At 46.7% G+C, this 21,939-nt stretch overlaps 1 protein-coding gene across 1 annotated transcript in view; it reads right to left on the bottom strand.

Annotated features, from left to right (window-relative positions):
- The window catches only part of CPNE4 (copine 4), a 1,215,102-nt gene extending 1,206,221 nt beyond the window's left edge, over nt 1-8,881 (bottom strand). The window contains exon 1 of the mRNA XM_069211919.1: nt 8,403-8,881. The gene's annotated coding sequence lies outside the window, so the exon portion shown is untranslated. The remainder of the gene's footprint in view (nt 1-8,402) is intronic.
- Nucleotides 8,882-21,939: the final 13,058 nt, after the last annotated feature.

Below are 21,939 nucleotides of genomic sequence, written 5' to 3'. Positions count from 1 at the left end.
TGTACAATAAGAAGCATTTTATCGACCTCAGAAGCACGAACGGCGGAGTTGGCTTTAAAATGTGAACTGCAGGTTGAACACAGATCTCCAGAGGTGTCCTCAACCCGCTGAGCTGTCTTACAGAAGCAAGTCGCCCCATTCCTAGGGGGCGCTGTTCTGTGATGCCGGACGACAGAACGGCACCCTTCGGGTAGTGCTGAAGTCTGTGAAACAGCTCATGTCATCCATGCAAAGGCCTGGTGGGGAGTCAGGGAGCAGGTGCCTCGGGGTGGTCCCGGGAAACCACTGACTCACGCTGATCTTCGGCAGATGCTCCTTGGGCTCGAGCAGACTTAAAGATGCTACGTTGGTTACATTGTAATTTCGTATACAATAACACATTGCTATTCTTTCACACTCGTGGTTACCTAATGTTTACTTGATGTGGGTTTAATGGTTGCATTCCGAGCCCGCACTCACGCTCAGGGGCTCGAACAATTGCTCAAGTAACCCCTTTTCCCAGGTGGCCCAAGGACAGCCCCCTCCATGCCCACTAGTTTACAATCTGCACTAGTGCACACAATGTATTGGACACTTACACAATGAATATGTGAAAAGAAACCCCATCCCAAGCACCAAGAATGGCAGAAACTGCTGTGCACGGTGATTTGTGTATAAAGGACAATGGGTGACTTGCCTAAGATCACATCGTTTTGGCCTCGTAGGAGAAGCCAGGACCAGAAGCCACTTCTCTGGTCCGAAGAGAGCACTTATGGACACTAGTACTACACCACAGCTCCATACTACCATAACCTCCAACTGTGACGTATCGCAACCGCTCGGTAGTCATGACAACACTAGCATCATTTAGTACCATCATTTATTTCAGGGTGAAAATGACCCCAAAACTCCTTCTCTTCCCCCACTTATAGCCGTGGCCTTAAAAGTCGCACTAAAACATTTTATATAGATTGTATACAGATAGATAGATAGATAGATAGATAGATAGATAGATAGATAGATAGATAGATAGATAGATAGATAGATAGATAGTGCTTTCTTGTGGCATGTAAGGAGTCGGCCATCATCAGCAGGAATTACAAGTGACCAGTTACACAGGTTTTCTGCTGGATTCAGTTGTGTTAGTTTGTGAATATTGGACTGGCGTGTCCAGAGGGGGAAATCAAAGGGAATCCTACTGCTGTAATAAAATTACTAACTAAAAGCCATAAGCAAAACTAGACAACAATAATCATTTCCAAAATGCAATCGAAACCAACTGGAATCTGCGCCTCAACAGTTGATGGCAATAAAAAGATATATGCTTTCAAGTTGGACATCTACCTCGGGCGAACCAGCATCCCGCTTGTGACAAGACAGGTTACACCATTCTGGGTCTCTGGGATTGCAACTTTCTCACTTCAGGAGACTGATCGATCCGCTAAACTCTCTTTTCTAACTCAACAATTGCCTGATTGCAGAAGCTTTGCACCATGTGCGCCTGTCCCCTGAGCAGGGGGCCATCGTCACAGCACCGTATGTGTAAAAGCCCAGAAGGACATATAACTTCCTCGGCTTCGCCCTGCTCTGAATCAAAGCAAATGTACCTTTTGAGAGAACTGAAACCAGTACGCGCAGACCGATTTGCTCACTATCACACATTCGGTCCGTTAGGGAAGCTGGGATCCAAACTCTGGGCAGATACCTGGGGCGGTGATTGAAAATGCATATTTAACACTCGTGTAAAAATCGAGCCAATGGCATTTCAATCCTTTTGCTCCTTGTCTATTAGGGATGGAACAAGCAGCGTTTGCTTCAGTCCATACTACATAACTATGTGTGCACCAAGGCAAAAATTGAGCACAGTGTGCCGTGTTGACACGTTAAAGGAATTCAACAAACAAGGTTTAATACACTATAAAAATGTGAAATGTGAATCTAACACTGGGGGAAAATCAATTTGCCTCGTTCTTTGATTGGAATACAGCAAAAATGGTGCAAACCTCACTCTCTTACTTTTTTAACAAAAGTTATTGATGAAGCAAGCTTTTTCTTTGTTGAAATCATCACTACGCGTTAAATTATTTATTATTAAGAATTTTCTATATGCATTTCTGTTTTTCTGTGTTCTCCTGTTTGGCCGGGTGAAACAATCTCCGTGTATTTCCTCGTCGCCTTGTTACAGTCATCAACAACTGTACAAGAGCATCCAATGCATTCTCGCAGCAGTGTACAGTTTATGCAACCTGGGCCGAGAGTGCTGGCTGCCCCGCTAGGCCGCCATGGGTGTTCCTGGGCAAAAGACAAGTACATTCCGTGCTCCCCTCCTTTACCTGGCCAACAGGGAGTGGTTGGGACCAGGTGAACGTTACTAGACTTATCGAGGAACCTGGGCTTTCACAGATGACGTGTTGTATGGAACGAGGAACCTGCGCGCGGGAGGAGGCCCATCTGCGCGCGCTTAAGGAGATGCAAAAATAGACTATCGATCGTTTAAAAACCCAGGTCAGCAGCATCAGTGAAATATTAATCCGTTCGACACAGGAAAAAAAGAACATTGCGATATGGGGTGGAGGGATAGGGTTAACCTCTGTTCAAACGGTGATCATAAAATGTCTGCCCCACCTCTTGCAGTCCACGTGCCAAGGGCTGCAATTTGGAAACACTGGTTTGTGGTGCCTGTTAAATGACTTTCACATCATCCGTGACACTGAGAAACTCCCGGTACCTCGCCCAGGTCACCCTCCGGCGTCCAGCTGCGAGGGTCGGGTTACAGTGCGGATAATGTTACCTCTAACAGAGAGGAAGCTTGTAGGCAGCGCTTGGGCTCGAGGCGTGAAAGTGCAAGCGCTACATCAGACTAGGGAAGTGGAGACGCGTGTACGCGCCCTCGGAAGTGGACAAATGCGGGCATCACCCTGCGCGAAGGTGAAATGGTGCACTGCACTCCCTTGGGGTTGGAATGTGCAATATGAGGTGCAGGTGTGCACGATACTCTAGGGAGGTGACGAAGTACAGGGAGGACAGGAAGTGCAGGGATCACCCTGCGTGGAGGTGCCGCTCGCTCCCCATAGCTGTGGAAGTGCAGGGATCACACTGCATGGAGGTGCCGCTCGCTCCCCATAGCTGTGGAAGTGCAGGGATCACCCTGCGTGGAGGTGCAGAGCGCACTCCGTAGATGTGGAAGTGCAGAGATCACATTGCGTGGAAGTGCAGAATCCCTTCTGCAAGTGGGAACATGTGACCATCACCCTGCGTGGAGGTGCTGAGCGCTCGCTGTGGAAGTGCAGGGATCACACTGCGTTTAAGTGCAGGGATCACACTGCGTGGAAGTGCAGAATCCCTTCTGACAGTGGGAACGTGTGGCCATCACCCTGCTTGGAGGTGCAGAGCGCTATCCATGGCTGTGGAAGTGCAGGGATCACACTGCGTAGAAGTGCAGGGATCACACTGCGTAGAAGTGCAGGGATCACACTGCGTAGAAGTGCAGGGATCACACTGCGTAGAAGTGCAGGGATCACACTGCATAGAAGTGCAGGGATCACACTGCGTAGAAGTGCAGAATCCCTTCAGCATGTGGGAACGTGTGGCCATCACCCTGCTTGGAGGTACAGAGCGCTATCCATGGCTGTGGAAGTGCAGGGATCACACTGCGTAGAAGTGCAGAGATCACACTGCATAGAAGTGCAGGGATCACACTGCGTAGAAGTGCAGAATCCCTTCAGCATGTGGGAACATGTGACCATCACCCTGCGTGGAGGTGCAGAGGTGGGAAAGTGCAACCACATGGACTGGAGGCAGAAAATGAGAGACCTGGCTCTTTCCCGAGGTGGGAAGGCAGAACAGGTCCAACTCTGGGGGCGGAGGTGGGAAAAAGGAAGGCCCTTGAACCAGAAGGGGAAAAAGTCTCCACCCCACTCACTGCAGAGGTGGGAAAGCCTATCTAGTAAGGAGGAAGGAAATGACAAGCACCTCTCCCCTAACGGATGTGAGAAGGTGCCTTCACAACACTATCTGGAGGGACAAAATGACCAGCATATCGCCGTGTGTAAAGAAGTGCATGTAGGACATTGTGAGGAGGTAAGGAAGGGCCAGCGCTTCTCCTTACTGGGGTAAGAAACTGCATCCTCTCCTTACTGAAGTAAGAAAGTGCATGTAGTACACTGTCAGAGGGTAAGGAAGGACCAGCACCCCTCCTTACTGAGGTAAGAAGGTTCATCCTCTCCTAACTGAAGTAAGAAAGTGCATGTAGTACACTGTCAGAGGGTAAGGAAGGACCAGCACCCCTCCTTACTGAGGTAAGAAAGTTCATCCTCTCCTTACTGAAGTAAGAAAGTGCATGTAGTACACTGTCAAGAGGTAAGGAAGGACCAGCTCCTCGCCTTACTGAGGTAAGAAGGTTCATCCTCTCCTTACTGAAGTAAGAACGTGCAAGTAGTACACTCCGAGGATGTAAGGAAGGACCAGCACCCCTCCTTACTGAGGTAAGAAAGAGCACGTAGTACACTCCGAGGATGTAAGGAAGGACCAGCTCCTCGCGTTACTGAGGTAAGAAAGTTCATCCTCTCCTTACTGAAGTAAGAACGTGCAAGTAATACACTGTCAGAGGGTAAGGAAGGACCCACACCTCTCCTTACTGAGGTAAGAAAGAGCACGTAGTACACTCCGAGGATGTAAGGAAGGACCAGCTCCTCGCCTTACCGAGGTAAGAAAGTTCATCCTCTCCTTACTGAAGTAAGAACGTGCAAGTAGTACACTGTCAGAGGGTAAGGAAGGACCCACACCTCTCCTTACTGAGGTAAGAAAGAGCACGTAGTACACTCCGAGGATGTAAGGAAGGGCCAGCGCCTCTCCTTACTGGGGTAAGAAAGTGCACGGGGTAGTGCATGTGGTACACTGTCAGGAGGTAAGGAACGACCCACGCCTCTCCTTACTCGGCTAAGAAAGTGCACGTAGCACACTGTCAGGAGGGAAGAACCAGCCCCTCTCTTTATGGAGGTGACAAAGACCACGTACTGCACTCTCTGAAGATGGGAAAGTGCAAGTATCTGGCGTTGGAAGTTTCCGCACTTTTCACTATAGTAGTGAGACAGTGCAAGTACTGCCCTCACTGTCCAAGTAAGAGAGTGAGCAGCAATCTCTGGAGGTGTCAGTTCCAGCGCATATCACTATAGTAGTGAGACACTGCAAGTACTACCCCCACTGTCCAGGTGAGAGAGGGAGCAGCAACCCGTGGAGGTGTAAATTCCAGCGCATATCACTATTGTAGTGAATCAGTGTATGCACTACACTTCTCCTCTGGGTGAGCAGGAATCTCTGAAGGGGGACATTCCAGCACATATCACTATACAAGAGAGGCAGTGCAGGTATTACACTCTCCCTCGAGGTGAGAGAGTGAGCATCAATCTCTGGAGGGGGACATTCCTGCACATGTCACTTTAAAAGTGAGGCAGTGTATTTATATTTAGAGGGCAAATTTGCATCACATATCACTATAATAGTGAAGCAGTGCATGCATGATGTAGGGGAAACTTTGCAGCACAGTCACTGTAATTGTGAGGCAGTGCATGCATCTCTGCAGGGGAAACTTTGTAGCACATGTCACTATAATAGTGAGGCAGTGCATGCATCTCTGCGGGGGGTTGAAGCATATATCACTGTAATAGTGAGGCAGTGCATGCATCTCTACAGGGGAAACTTTGTAGCACGTCACTATAATAGTGAGGCAGTGCATGCATCTCTGCAGGGGAAACTTTGTAGAAAACGTCACTATAGTAGTGAGGAAGTGCATGCACCTCTGCAGGGGGGATTGAAGCATATATCACTGTAATAGTGAGGCAGTGCATGCATCTCTGCAGGGGAAACTTTGTAGCACATGTCACTATAATAGTGAGGCAGTGCATGCATCTCTGCACGGGGGATTTGAAGCATATATCACTATGTATCTCTGGAAAGGGGCGTCGCAGCACGTTACTGTAATAGTGAGGCAGAGCATGCATCTCTTCAGGGGGGGTTGTAGCATATATCACTATGTATCTCTGGAAAGGGGCGTTGCAACACATTACTGTGATAGTGAGGCAGAGCATGCATCTCTGCAGGGCGGTTGTAGTATATTTCACTATGTATCTCGGAGGGGGTTGCAAGAAGTCACTAGAATAGTGAGGCAGTAAATGCATCTCTGCAGGGGGGAGTTGTAGCATATATCACTATAATAGTGAAGCAGTGCATTGATCTCCGCAGGGGGGAGTTGCAGCATATATCATTACATTAGTGAGGCAGTGCATTGATCTCTGCAAGGGGGAGTTGCAGCATATATCACTATTTCACTCTGGAAAAGGGTGTTGCGGCACGTTAGTGTAATAGTGAGGCAGAGCATGCATCTCTGCTGGGGGGGGGGTTGTAGCATATATCACTATGTATCTCTGGAAAGGGGCGTTGCAGCACGTCCCTGTAATAGTGAGGCAAAGCATGCATCTCTGCAGGGGGGTTTGTAGCATATAGCATATATTTCTATGTATCTCGGAGGGGGTTGCAGCACGTCACTGTAATGGTGAGGCAGTGCATGCATCTTTGGGGGGGGGGGATTAAAGCACATATCACTATAATAGTGAGCCAGTGCATGCACTACACTCTGAAGGTGGGAAAGGCCAGCCCCTCCCTCTCAGCAAGGGACAGAGTACCAGCTCCCCTCGCAATGGCTGTGGTTGGGGGTGCAGTCACCACTCTTTCTGGGGGTGGGAGAGTGCAGACACTGTTCTGTTTGGAGGGGAGTGACCGAGGTCCACTCTGTCCGGCGGGGAAACGTGCAGGTCCTGTTCTATTTACAGGTAGGAAGGTGCATGCACGACTATCTGGAGGTGGGAAAAGGGCAAGTAATTCTCTGTCCGGAATGGAAGAATTTGAGTTAGAACAGACACCACACTCTGTGGAGGTGGCAAGGTTCAGGTATCTCTGGTTCTGGAAGACAGTAAGTGCAGACACCACACTCTCTGGAGGTGGCAAGGTTCAGGTATCCCTGGTTCTGGAAGACAGTAAGTGCAGACACCACACTCTGGCGGTAAGGTGTGAAGGTACAGATACCCCTGACTCTGGAAGTGAGAAAGTGCAGACACCACACTCTCTGGAGGTGGTAAATGCAGATACCTTATGTTCTGGAAGTGAGTACGTGCAGACACCACACTCGAGGTGGGAAGTGCAGACACCTCTGGTTCTGGAAGTAAATAGGTGCAAACACCACACTCTCTGGAGGTGGGAAGTGCAGACACCTCTGGCTCTGGATGTCAGTAAGTGCAGACACCACACTCTAAAGGTGGGAAGGTGCAATCACCTCAGGTTATAGCAGTGAGTAAGTGCAGACACCTCTGGTTCTGGAAGTGAGGAAGTGCAGACATCACACTCTTGGAGGTGGAAAATGCAGAAACTTCTCATTCTAGAAATACGTTCAGACACCACACTCTCGGGAGGAAGAAAGTGCAGACACCTATGGTTCTGGAAATGAGTAGGTTCAGACATCACAGTCTCTTGAGGTGGAACGTGCAGACACCTCTGGTTCTGGAAGTAAGTAAGTAAGTGCAGACACTACACTCTCTAGAGAAGGAATGTGCAGGCACCTCTGGTTCTGTAAGTGCAGATATCACACTCGAGATGTAAAGTGCAGACACCTCCGGCTCTTGAAGTGAGTAGGTCATGACACCACGCTCTTGGAATTCGGAAAGTGCAGACACCTCTGGTTCTGGACATAAGTGCAGCCACCACACTCTCTGGAGGTGGGAAAGTGCAGGCACCTCTGGTTCTGAAAGTAAGTGCAGACAACACACTCTCTGGAGGTGGAAATTTAAATACAGACACCTCTGGTACTGGAAGTAAGTGCAGACATCACACTGGAGGTGGAAAGTGCAGACACCTCCGGCTCTAGAAGTGAGTAAGTCATGACACCACGCTCTTTGAATGTGGAAAGTGCAGACACCTCTGGTTCTGGGCGTAAGTGCAGACACCACACTCTGGAGGTGGGAAAGTGCATGCACCTCTGGATCTGGAAGTAAGTGCAGACAATACTCTCTCTGGAGGTGTAAAGTGCAGGCACATCCGGGTCTGGAAGTAAGTGCAGACAATACTCTCTCTGGAGGTGTAAAGTGCTGGAAGTCCGCAAGGGCAGACACCACACTCTCTGGAGGTGGGAAAGTGCAGGCACTTCTGTTTGTGTAAGTAAGTGCAGGCAACTCAATCTCTGGCGGTGACAAGCGCACACGCCGCGCTCTCTGTATGCCTGGTAGCGCTGGGAAACTGTCGGCAGCATCATCCGAAGGTACTAAAGTGCTCCCAGGGACGGGCTCGAGAAACGCAGATGGCTCTCGAAGTTGGAGGCGCCAGGGCATTGCGTCCACAAACAAGACATGCAGAAAGAAATGGGGTTCGGGTCCTACCTGTGTGCAAATAATCAGCAGTAAAAGTGCGAGTGGCGGCTCCCGGTGCTTGCAGTAAAAATCCCAGGTCGTGGCTCCCTCCTGTCCCTTTTTTAGCTCCAGCTGACGGCGATCAGGATGCTGCTGGGGGCTGGAGGAGAGTTTGGTCCTCGCGGGGACCCTGGCTCCATCCTTCAGTGCATCAGTGATGGAGAGGGGTGAGCAGTGAGTTATCTTCGGGGCGCGGGTGCCAGGGCTGGCAGGGGGGTGGGGGAGCCAGTGGGCGGCGAGGATGAGGAGGGGGTGAGACAGGAGGAAGCAATAGAAAAAAAAAGTGGAGGTTGATGCCCCTGTGGCTCGGAAATCGCGGCTCCGAGTAGAGAAATCCCAGCTCCGCTTCCCAGGCTTAGTTCAGACTGAAGAGCAGCCGCTGCCAGCCAGGAGCTCAACCGCAGCGCCCCCTGGGGGTGACCGAGGGTAACAGCAGCGAACTGTGCACTGAATTCCCCAGGCGCCTGACAGCGCGCTGCCTGCATCCCTTTCTAATTCTCTCTCGCGCCTCCATCTCTCTCCTTTGACTACCCAACCCGCTCTCTCTTCCGGTCATTTATTTTCACTTTTCCCTTCTAGCTCATTTGTTTTTCTGTTTCTTTTTATGACTCTTCCTTTCTAAAAGCGATGGCCCAATGGGCCATTAAACAACAAATTGAAATGTTTCTTGGTGCTCAGATAATATATGTTACCGTCAAGCAAATTGACTCAAGCTTTCAACCAAGGTGGCGGCAACTTGGCCACAACATGAAACCAGTGACTGCACATTAAGCACAAATCTCTGCGGCGGGAGCATCATCGGCTTATCATTCCTGATGGATAAGAGGCATAGTACTAAGGTATATTGCAAGATGCGCGACTTTGCACCGCAGCTGTGCCACAAACCCACAGAGCTATCTCATCCAATGAGATTCAAGTTGCACTACTTTTCAAAATTTAAAAAGGGCTCAAAATCTGTTAACACTTGTAGAGACGTAGTTGGAGGAATGGCAGATACACAGAAGGTGCCAGAGGTCTTGGGCACTGGGTTCACAGCCTTACCTTAGCCAAATTATGAGAACTCAAAAATTCAGGGGACGTGAGGTAGCTTCGTCAGCCACAAGATGCATTAAGTCACCCGACAGAACGGAGGACGCGCCGTCGGAAAGGCACTCGTTCGGGAAACTGAAGGGTTACCGAGCACAAAACGCTTTAATAATGGGAAACTATAGCGCGTTGCTTCGTTGAGATACAAGAAGGAGAAGTTTTGTTTGGTCGAGCTCCAGTGAGATCAAGAGCGAATGAGTACAGGTACTTCTCTCTCCGCTAGTCCTGATGAGGCCCGTACTTGAAGGGGCCGAAACGCGTCGACCTTTTGTATAATAAGAGAGGTTGCAAGGAAGATATGTATGTCCTGCAAGGATTTTGGAACACATCTCTCTCTAAATAAGGATGAAAATAAAGAGGATATAGAGACGTGTTAGATAATGCAATCATCTCTTAGATGTGGATTTATGGTGAAAATATTTGAGATAACCACACAGGTTTGAAATAAGGAGATGAGTGAAGGACTATATGTTTCATTGTATTTTCAATTTGTTTGTTGGTTTATATGTTGATTTATACGTATTATATGTTTTGCATGTGTTTTGGCTATCTTTATGTTGGAGTGAAATATAATGAACTAAGAGTTTGTAATTAAATTGCATTTCCAATGATTGATTTATAGTTTCATTGGTTGATATTAAGAATTATATTTTTCCCTACTATGTGACCACTTTTTTTGTTTAATACAAGATGCTTTTAGAGGCAGGCTTAAATGCACACGCAGCTTCCCGTTCCCCAGGTTGTTTCATTTGTGCTCCAGCTGCATGCAGCAGAGAAGCTGGACGGGTGGGAGTCCAGAGCTTTCTCTACACCAATCACCCCACGCTTCTTGTGATATTTGAGAGGGGCTGTCTCATTCTAGCAACATTAGAAAACGTTTTCGGTTGGGCAGTTTAACACGTTTGCTTCAATACATCAAAACATGTTTTTAAATGTCTTTTTAATACTTGCTAGGATAGCCAAGTGGGCTAATGCACTTACTGTGGAGAACTGAGCGGAAATCAGACAGACAAAAATAATCCATGTAGCCCCTCATCCTTCTGAGGTTGTATAAAGAATGCCACCAACTTAGGCAACAGTGCTGACAGTTAGAAGCAATCACTGTAGTCCACATAGGGTGCTAACATGAAACAACATTTCTTTGAAATTTCTTTCAAAGATGGCAACCGGTCAAGAGATGCTTTTTTTTTTAACTTGAGGCTTAAATATTGAGTAATTTGTTTTAAGAAAAAATGGAACGTGGTATATAGTGGCGGCCTTCAACATTTTAAACAGGCGCAGCAATGATGCTTCCATTGCAAAGTGCATGATGCATGTGCATTCAAAAACTTTACTAAGAGGTTGGCACATGTGCGCCTGCCTCATGCATAGTCACTTATGCTATTGCTGCTCCAAATAACAATGACCTACTGGGTAATGGCTGATTCTCAAAACGTGGGACACCAAAGAATCCGCACAAACAGCAGGTCTCCGAGTGGCAGCAGCAGGACTTTCAGGATGCTGACTTGAAATATCATCTAAGGAAGAATGGTATTAAAAACCACATTTTCCATCATTAAACCACCTATAAAAGCCACTCAGTGAGTGAAGCACCTGGTCCAGCGATCTGCCTGTAACCAACATGTCACTCATGCTTAAGCGCACATGACCTGTGAGAGATGAAAAAGTGTATTTATCTGCTCATTGGGTCTGTTCTGCAGGGAACGGAATACTGTACTTATTGCCTTCTGCAAGAGAGGGAAGCTTGCCTCACTGTACCTGTTTGTGAGGAACCAAAGCTTGCACCGCTGCTGCCTAATTTGTATGTGTCCTGTGATGGGGAAAAGGTGCTGCTGTTGCCTCTGGAGGAATGAAGCCTTCACTGTTTCTGCACAAGAAGTACTCATTCTGTGATGAAGGGCTTTTTCCACTGCTATTGCCCCATCTTATGAAAAAGCAAAGGCATTCTGAAAGCACTTGCAAAACATGCCCCATGAACCAGGTACTGTTTCACAGTATTTGGTGTGAGATACCTACAGTCCTGAGGAAGGTGTGTGACCTCGTAGGGTCAATATTCAAGCACTGAAACATGCTGAAGGAAAAGATAGGCGGTGTTTGTTGCTTGATTGTTTTCAATCTTGTGGTAGCTAGACATTGGTAACAAACAGTTTTAACTCACCCAAAATATTTTAATATAGGTGTAACAGTTTAACATAGGGGCACGTAAATGTCAATATAGAGGACATAAGGTCACCCAAACCAGGCAACACGTACCTAGGAGTCTGTACAAACAGTGAACATAAGTACTCTCTGAGGCGGCACAGTGTGAGACGTAGAAACCATTAATGAAGCATGTGGCACTAGTTAGGCGAGGGTTCCCCATCCTATGTTGGAAATTCCATGGGAGGTTTGCCTATCTCTTCCTGGGGTGATGTGCCTCTTGTACGTGGATGTCTGTGTGGAGGGCACAACAGTCATTCAACTCCTCTCTCTTTAGTGTGTTAGCCCTAGTGTTGTGCCCTGCCCAATGCCCACATGCATGAGAGAACCATTAGATGTTCCTCCTGCTATTACCACATATCCTTTACTCATTCTTTGTGTTTGGGAAGGTTGTACTTCTGGCCGTGTTGGGCCTTTGTTGAGTTGTGTAGCTCAGAATACAACTTTCTACTGCTCACAATAGAAAAAGATTCACCTTTGCAATGCTTGTTTTAAGGCACGATGTAAATGATGTGAACCCTCAAAAAAATTGAGCAAAGGTTACTTTCGGTTTTATATGCGAAACAACCATTTTTGTAATGGACTAGACAACTGTAAAGGTATAAAATATAGCTGGCAAGGGTCTCCAGGTGATGAATAACACATCATTGACTTGTTCTGCAATTTTACCCCAGATCACTTTGCGTTCTGAGGTTTTGAAGCCATAATGAAAGTGTTAAAAACAAAACTTCAAGTTGCTCAATGCATCATGCTTCTGGTTGAAAAGCCAAGGATGACTGATTGTATCTATGTCATAGTGACATGAAAGAAAAATCTAGTTTCCTTCTCTCTGTTTTTTTCTTCTAGGCACTCAGTGGTTAATAGCCCAGTGGGTGACAGTGCAGAGCTAGCCTTTCAATTGCAGGTGGGAGCACCTCACTGCTAATGGATTAACATTAACACTTCTTGGAAAAAACAAAACACGTGCTAAAGAGACAATATTTACCAGAACAATGAGGGCAGCAACAGCAGCTAAACTTGCTCCAAAAGATACTGCATAAAGGATACATTGATATGCTGGCACCTCTCTTCCTGAGCTGATCCTCAGTCTAGTCCTTGAAGTGGAGTGCCTGGAACACCACCACTGTGATTCACCCTGCCTTGAACTGGGTCATCAAGTGCTGCAGGTGCTGCCCTGTGAGAGCCACCAATGATAGCATGAGAATATAAAAGAGGAAATGGGATATACTCACCAGAAATCCAAGCATATGTTAAGCAAGGAAAAACCCTCACTCCAGGAATTGCTGTCTGTGAATTTTGTTGAAATGGCTGATGCGTTTCGACCACCCGGTCTTTGGCCATGGACAATGGGTGGGGGGGGAGGTTGGCCACAGGGCTTGGCCTACCATCAGGCCCTGTGGCCAAACTGCCAGCAGAGTATCAATGCTACGTCACACACAGCCTTTGGCATGCGTGGCATAGGGTTGGCATTTGTGTTGAGGACCCCCCCAACCCTGGGGCCGAAACATCTATATTAAGGGGATGGAGCTTGCAGCCCCCCTCACCGAGTCTTACTTGGCCCTGGGGGACCCAATCCTCTAGGGCAAGTTCCAATAAGAAGAGGAGGAAGGTTGCATGGCCCCCTTCCCAGGCCTTAAAAAGTCACAGGGACCCCATCCCCTGGGGCAAAATACAAATAAACTGGGGAGGGGAACATGCAACCCCCCCACTCCCCTGAGCCTTCTTGGGCCCTGGGCGGGGCTCTAACCCCCAGGCCAAAATGCAAGGGGAGGGGGGCATGCAGCCCTCATCCCCAAGCCTTCAAAGACCTGGGAACCCCATCCCCAGGGACATTTACAATAAAAAGGGAGTGGGCCACATGGCCTGCCTCCCAGAGCCTTCTTGGGACCTGGGGAAACCACTGCCCAGGGGCCAAATATAATTAAAAAGGAGAGAGGGGTCACACAGCCCCACATCCCAAGCCTCATTAGGTCCAGAAAACCCTATACCCCAGAGCCAAAGGCAATAAAAAACAGGGGGAGGGCTGTGCAACCCCTCCTCAAGCCAACTTGGGCCCAATGGACCCATCCCCTGGCCCAAAGGTGGGTGCCCAGGTGCCCTCCCTCGGCACATACATACCATACATTGGGGGTTGCGAAGAGAGCCCCAGGGCACTGAAGCCCCAGCCAGCATTGCTCCCTCCCAGAAGGAGCAGCTACTTATGCTTTCTCCCTTCAGGTGGGAGCAATATAGGTTCTGTTTCCCTGCCCAAATCTGTGCAGGCAGGGAAACAGAACACAAGTCTGCTACCAAGCGGCAGGAGCAGTTTTTAAAGCTCCCGCTGGATGGTAGCAGACTGTGGGCCTGATTCTAACTTTGGAGGACGGTGTTAAACCGTCCCAAAAGTGGCAGATATACCACCTACCGTATTACGAGTCCATTATATCCTATGGAACTCGTAATACGGTAGGTGGTATATCCGCCACTTTTGGGACGGTTTAACACCGTCCTCCAAAGTTAGAATCAGGCCCTGTGTTTGCTTCCATTTGACGGAGACTTAAAAATGCTCCCACCAGACATGAGCGAAACACTATAGTGTGGGCAGGGAAACTACTGTGCCCTGGGGTTGTGCTCCCCGGGGCACAGTAAGTGAGCTGGCCCCGGGGATGGGGTCCATTGGGCCTTCAAAGGCTCAGGGAGGGGGACTTCATGGCCTCCTGCCTTTTGTTTAAAGTGAGGGTTCTAGTGGTTGGGGTCCCCAGGGCCTTTTTAAGATTCTGGGAGGGGGCTGTGCTGTCCCCGCTCCCCTTTTACTGGCATTTCGGTCTTCAGGGGTTGGGGTCCCTGTTACCAAAATAAGGTCTGCAGGCGTGCCCCTCCCTTTATTTTGTGCCTAGGAGTACCTGTGGCATTTAGAGGCTCAAGGGTGGGGTGGCAGCAAATGGGTTTGTTAACTGTACAAGTTACAAATAAAATCAGGTTCCCATGCAATGGAACTAAAACATGCAGCACAGGACCTCAAAAAGGTCTTGGATACTAGTAGCATGTTGATGGCTCACCTGGCATGTCTGATGGTCACCTACTCTTATAAATTAGCATGTGTGCAAACCAAACAGTACTGTAGGTTTGTGAAAAACAGATGGACTTGAATGTGACTCAGAGATATTACTAGCAATTGAAATTAATGTAACCTTTCCAATAGCCATTACATCATTTACTGTTTTGTCTTTGTGCAGTTAGATGTCTTCAGTGTGGCAGGTAAACACAGTTTTGGACCCTGGGGCAATTGAATCATAGGACTCAAACTGCACCTCACTGAAGCAGTCCATGAAGGCAAACACTTGTCTATGATGGCTTGTGCTCCCTTTCACCCTTTGGGTGCGCTAATGCTGATTTGCACATAGTTGTTTCCTCCTTGTAGTGGCACAGTGAGCAAAAAATGATTGACTTGAAAGCAGCACAGAGTAATTATTTGTGTCTGACATTAATTCAAACACGCAATCCATCACTTTTTGTTTTTCCCATTTTGTTGACACAAAGCATATTAAAGATATTTAAAAAATATTGTGTACTGCCCTAACTGTAAAAAAAACAGTATATATCATGTTTATGAACAGCGTTCAAATAGGTGTCATTCCAAGTGAAGATATCAATAATTGTACAATACTTTGGGAAATATATTGTTATGTGCAACAAGTCAATAAACTATGAACTACCTAAATATAATCAGAAATATTTTTTTTTTACTTTTTCCATATTGGCAGCACCAATATATAAAAAAAAACTGAGTGCTCAATGTGTTCGATAAATACACAGTGCACAAAAAAATGTGTGTGGATGGCGCAAAGTAGTGATTAAAGGAAAAGAAAAAAAAATGCTGAAAAGAATATAATATTTTAACAGCATGTGCGGATAATTTCAGGAGGTGACAGTTTGAAATTATTCCATTGCACAATGTCCAATTAATGAAAGATTTTTTTTCAGCCAGAGTATCGTCAACAACGTTTCAACCTTCCATGAATGAATAGATCATCATCAGGACAAAAAGATAACTGAGCTCAAGGAGAAATTAATTCCTGACCAAAAGGAAAACAAAAGGGGGTGTTATAACCTTAAATTACTCATCTCAGAAAAATACTGATAAAAGAATACAAAGCCATATCAGGAGGACCTGAAGTATTAGTCGAGCGGAGATCTGAAAAAAGTGGGTAGAGATAAAATTGCATTACCACATTGTGATATCACACTAGAAATAATAACAAGCACTGGCAAAGCCAAAAGGTCTTGACTATACAAGAGCTCTTGGTTTTGCCAATGTTTTTAGCCTTGTTGTACTTCAGCGTGGCTGCTGTTCAGCAAGGATAACATTTAGTGGAGTAGAGGAGAGTTGCTTGGAGTGTTGTAGAGTGGAATGTCGAAGAGTGGAGTAGAGTTTTGTAAAGTAGATTTGCAGAGAGTGTGATGTATAGGAGTGGCATAGTGTACAGTCACAAAGAGTGACATACACTGGAGTGGCACAAAGTAGAATGGACTGGAGTAAAGTGCATTGACGTAGAGTTTTGCAGAATATGGTGGCATAGAGTGCAGTGGCATTGAGTACACTGGCATTGAATTCAGCGACATACAATGCAGTGTTGTAGATTGCGGTGGTCCAGATTAGAGTGGTGCATAGTAGAGTGCAGTAGTGCAGACTGGAATGGTGCAGAGTGGAGCGGCACAGAGTAGAATGGAGCAGAGTAGAGTGGCGCAGAGTAGAGTGGGAAGAGTGCATTGGCATAGAGTGTAGTGGCATAGAGTGGTGCAGAGTGTAGTGGTGCAGAGTTCAGTAATGCAAAGGGAAATGGTGCACAATTAAGTGGCATAGAGTGCAGTGGTGTAGAGTGCTGTGTAGAGTTGATTGGCATAGATTGCAGTGGCATAGAGTGGTGCAGAGTAGAGCCACATAAAGTGTTGCTGAGTAGAGTATAGTACCATAGAGTGTAGTGGCAGAGAGTGGTGTAGCGTAAAGTGGAGCAGTACAGAGTAGAGTGGTGTAGAATTGATTGGCAGAGAGTGCTGTGTTGCAGAGAAGAGTGTCAGAGTGCAGTGGTGTGGAGTAGAGTGGCACAAAGTACAGTTATGCAGGGTAGAGTGTAGTGGCATACAGTGTAGTGACAGTGCAGTTGTCCAGAGTGCATTGATGTAGAATACAGTGGTTAGAGAAGAGTAGCATACAGTGGAGTGGCGGAGAGTGGAGTAGAAGGGCGTAGAGTGCAGTGGCATAGGGTAGTTTGTTTCAGAGTAGAGTGAAGTGGCGTAAAGTGGAATGGTGAAGGGTAGAGTGCAGCTGTGTAGAGTGGCATAGAGTGTAATGGTGTAGAATTAAGTGGTGGGGAGTGCAGTGGCATAGAGTGAAGTGCTACAGAGTAGACAAGAGTGGTGTACAGTATATTGGAGTAGTGTGCAGGGGCATAGAGTTGAGTGTTACAGAGTAAAGCACATTGGCATAAAGTGTACTGGTGTCATAGAGTACAGTGGCATAGAATGGAGTTGTGCAGTGTAGATTAGTGCGGCCTAGAATGGAGTGGTGTAGAGCGTAGAGTGGCAAAGAGTGAATTGACATAGAGTAGAGTGGTATGGGGTGGAGAGGGGTAGCATGAAATTACAGGCTGCATTAGCGTAGAGAGGCGTAGAGTAGAGTGCAGTGGTGTGGACTGGTGCAGAGTAGAGTGTAGTGGCGTAGAGTGTAGTGCACTGCCATTGAGACAACACTGCAGACAACATTGCAGACAGCACATTTTTAATTGAAATGACCATTACATTTGCACAGGCTTACAGTTTTACATATAAAACTATACAGTACACAAACACAAAATGTATGGAAATTGCATCACCCAGTGTAATGATTTGTTTTGCTTATATCAAAGTATTTGTTTCCAACACACTTCAGAAATAACAAAAAAGTGCTTCATTTGTGTTCCTAATTCTGATATATGCTGGAACACTTACGCAGTCAGATAAATGTTGTCCAGTGGTAGAAAAATCCTCTTTTCTACCCCCCAGTATTTAGCAAAATTGTCACATAAATCCTCTCAGTTTGAAGCCACAGAAAGAAAAGTAAACAAGCACCCTCGGAAGACAACCTAACATTTGACCTCAGTCTTTGATTGCACAGCAAATGTAACAAGAACAAGATTTAAAGGCCTGTTTACAGAAAGGGAGTTTGTGGAAGAATACAGTAAACACGGTTTAGTCAGTGGGAGGGAATTAACTGAACCTGGAGAGCCTAAAGAAAATAAAAGCAACACATAAAAAGCCATGAAATGTGAGTAACAAACTGCAAAGCCAATGGTAATCAACAGAAAGAATGCATTCCTAAGTCAACTTTCTGAAAGTATCCAAGATGTCTTTGGCAAAACAGACAGGTGTACTGTCTGGTAGGCTGCAACCTCAAAATGGCAGGGAAAACTCACAAATTAATCTTGAGCCTGCCTGAGCCTGAAAAACCAATGGGAGCTCGGCGATAACCAGAGACTTTATAATGAAATAAAAACAAAGATATGCCCAAGACCTACTGACAGAATGAGATGGAGGTCTGTGGATCATTGGTGCCCAGAGTTAAATAGGAAAACTCAGGATCAGTGCTGAACAGTCACTGACACAAATTAAGTTACCTGGGACATAAAGAAGGAATCAAAGCCATTTGCTGACACAACACGATAAAAAAGGGAGGGGGGATGCCTATAAGAAAGCAGAGACCGAGGCATTGATCTGTCTTACAGTGCCAGCATGAAGGTATGGATGGATTACGCTAAATTTAAATCAAATGTGCATGAGAAGGAAAGAAAGTACCCCCATGGCGAGGGGCTCATGTTTTATGATTTTTCAAAAACAAACTCTCACTTTGGGAATTTGTTTTCGGAAAAACAAAAAGAAAAATCTAAAAATTTGATGAACGGACATCAAAACCAACAGCTGCTGCCCACCAAACTTTCATTACACTGAAAGGAATCATGACAGTGGTTCCTTTCAGTGTCCAGAGCTGGGCCAGCGGTCATCTCTAAATGTGGCGGACGGTAACCTGCCAGGGTGACAGAGGCACCGTCCTGTGGCACCCAGCGGACTGTACTCCGTTTGCCAAACATTAACGCATCTCATCCCTGGCTTAAAATTAACACATGACTCTAAGGCCCATATTTAAGAAAAAGTGGTGCATCAGAGCTGATGTGCCACTTTTTCTGCGCCCCCCCCCCCCACCAGCACCTAACGAGACCATGGTTGTACTATATTTATAATACATCGCACCATGGAGTCGTTAGCACAATACCATCCAATTTTTTTACGATATTGTGCCGTTTTGCTATACTAGCATCAAAAATGTTGACGCTAGTGTAGCAAAGTGCAAGGAGGCCCATAGGTTACTATGGGAGCATCATTTCAGTGCCTATTCTGAGCAAGCATTAAAAATGTCTCCAAAAATGACGCAGTCAAGTCTGTTAAATTTCACTGCACAATTTTTGCGGGTCTCCTAGTGCTGGAACATCCCCCTTGCATATATTATGCCTGGCACAGGCAGAATGTGGCGCAAGGGTTTACAAAGTGGCAGGATGCATGCACTGTGCTGTTTTGTCAATATGGCGCGGGGAATAAGCCACTTTAGCGCCCCCTTTGCGTAAAAATAATGATGCTATGGCAGCGCTGTGGTGGCACTAGGGGCTCTCAAATATGCGCCTTAGTATGAGACAGGCTTTGAGAAATATGTGTGGACGACCCCAGCTTACAAGTATGTGGGTGCCTGAACCACTTGAACTGATCTCTCCTTAGCGTGTTCTTTACAGCTGTTTAGGTGCCACTTACACATGTGTAAGGTTCTCACTGTGGATTTTCATCTGTGACGCCTCAGCATTGAAAGCTGGTTTTGTGAATCCCCTGTCAGCTTTGCACTCAGCATTTATCTGATTTAGATACATACATGCATATCAGGGCTAACACCTATATGCATGTAACTTCTCAACATATTTAAAACTCCACAATTGCTTTTAGCGAATGCTTATGAATGGGCAAACATCTATAGGTGCAGCAGGACTATCTCACGCATAATCTGCACACCCGGATGCATAGTTTCAGCTTTCCCCTTAGGTAAGTGTGGCTTATGCAGGGGAATAACCTTTCGGGCCCTGAGACATAATCACTATATGCACACTCCATTCCGTTATTTTGTAGCTCACCTGCTCCATTACGGAGACCAGCTGTATCCGCCCCCATCCAGACCGGAAACACAAGCAACCCCACTTTGTTAGGTCTCTAAACCGGGTGCAGCTTTAGTTCTTTTTCCCACATTTAGGGGCATATTTATACTCCGTTTGCGCCAAAATTGCGTCGTTTTTTTTTGACGCAATTTCGACGCAAAACTAACTCCATATTTATACTTTGGCATTAGACGCGTCTAGTGCCAAAGTCCATGGAGTTAGCGTAATTTTTTAGCGTGGACACCTACTTTGCGTTAATTATATGCAAGGTAGGCGTTCCCGTCTAAAAAATCGACTCCGAGGCATGTGCGTGGGATTTATACTCCCGGGCAAAAATCACGCCCGGGAGTGGGCGGGTCAAAAAAAATGACGTACGGCCGCTTTTGCGCCGTTTTTTAGCGCCTGCAAAAGGCAGGCGTTAAGGGACCTGTGGGCTCTGAAGGAGCCCAGAGGTGCCCCCCCATGCCCCCAGGGACACCCCCTGTCACCCATGCCCACCCCAGGAGGACACCCTAGGCTGGAGGGACCCATCCCAGGGACATTAAGGTAAGTTCAGGTAAGTGTTTTTTTTAAAAAATTTTAGTGGCATAGGGGGGCCTGATTTGTGCCCCCCTACATGCCACTATGCCCAATGACCATGCCCAGGGGACAGAAGTCCCCTGGGCATGGCCATTGGGCAAGGGGGCATGACTCCTGTCTTTGCTAAGACAGGAGTCATCTCTATGGGGGTTGGGAGTGAAAAAAAATGGCGCAAATTGGGTTGAGGCGAAAAAATTGCCTCAACCTGACTTGCCCCATTTCTTGACGCCCAAGCTCCATATCCCCCTACGCCGGCGCTGCCTGGTGTACGTCGTTTTTTTTAACGCACACCAGACGGCGCCGGCGGCTAACGCCGGCTAACGCCGGCTAACGTCATTCAATAAATACGGCGCCCGCATGGCGCTTCAGAATGGCGTTTGCCGGCGCTATTTTTTTTTACGCAAAACTGCGTTGGCGCAGTTTTGCGTCAAAAAGTATAAATATGGGCCTTAGTACACAACAGTGCCTGCACCAAGGACTTACCTCCAAAATAAAAACATACGGAGACGTCAATCTGACATGTTCCATTAAGTCTGCTGTATTGCAGGAATATTTCCACGGCTGCTAATTTAGTATTTTTTCACGGCATCTCTTCTCTTCTGATTTCCTCTCTCCATCTGCTGGCGCTGTGACCACACCATCTGCAGGATACAAAACGCATGGGCTGCATTGCTTTGAAAATTCAGCAAACCGAGCTTTGCAAACTGAAAACAAATAAACAGGCACACACACGTACCAGTGCTTAGGTGATCCCACTCACACAACCCACACAAAATCACAACAGCAACTTCAAAAACATCCCTCCACCCCGGCGCTTCTCCCCCAGGACTCAGGCAGTCAGGCACATGGGAAAAGCGACTATCCATCATGCTGGATCCCTCTCAATAACATTGCAGGTATTCATTTTTCACGTTCCGTTTTTGCTTCGCAGTTAGATTGATTATTTCTTTTGGGAAGGTTTGCAAAATGTTTCCACGACGTTTTTCTACAGCTTTGATAACATTATAAACTGATTTTTTTGCATGCTTGTTTAAAAATATACTACTTGTGTTTTTTTTATTTTGACATTCTGGAATTCCCATAAAACCATCTCTCCTGCGGTTTATTTCAGTGCTCTACATTGACATTACTGCTATATTAAGAACAATACTTCCATAAGGCAAGCTAAGGTAACAGCCCTACGTCGCCATCTAGTGTTCGGACCACATTATAACACAAGAATTAAAAATTGGCCTTTTTCACCCCCTGGTGAAGTACTTTCTGCATTAGTCAAACTGCTATTTTGCCTAAAGCATTAAAACTCCTTGCCTCATTCCTGACTGTACCAGCTCATTCCATTCACTTTTATAGAGCGATTTGGCTAAATGCTAAAGAAATTCAATAAAATGTCCTGACAAGTGGACTGAGTTTGACCACAGAGAAGGTGGACGATGCCA

The sequence above is a fragment of the Pleurodeles waltl genome, chromosome 10, assembly GCF_031143425.1.
Source record: "Pleurodeles waltl isolate 20211129_DDA chromosome 10, aPleWal1.hap1.20221129, whole genome shotgun sequence".
Taxonomy (NCBI): Eukaryota; Metazoa; Chordata; class Amphibia; order Caudata; family Salamandridae; genus Pleurodeles; species Pleurodeles waltl.
This window is presented reverse-complemented; position numbering and strand designations above follow the sequence as displayed.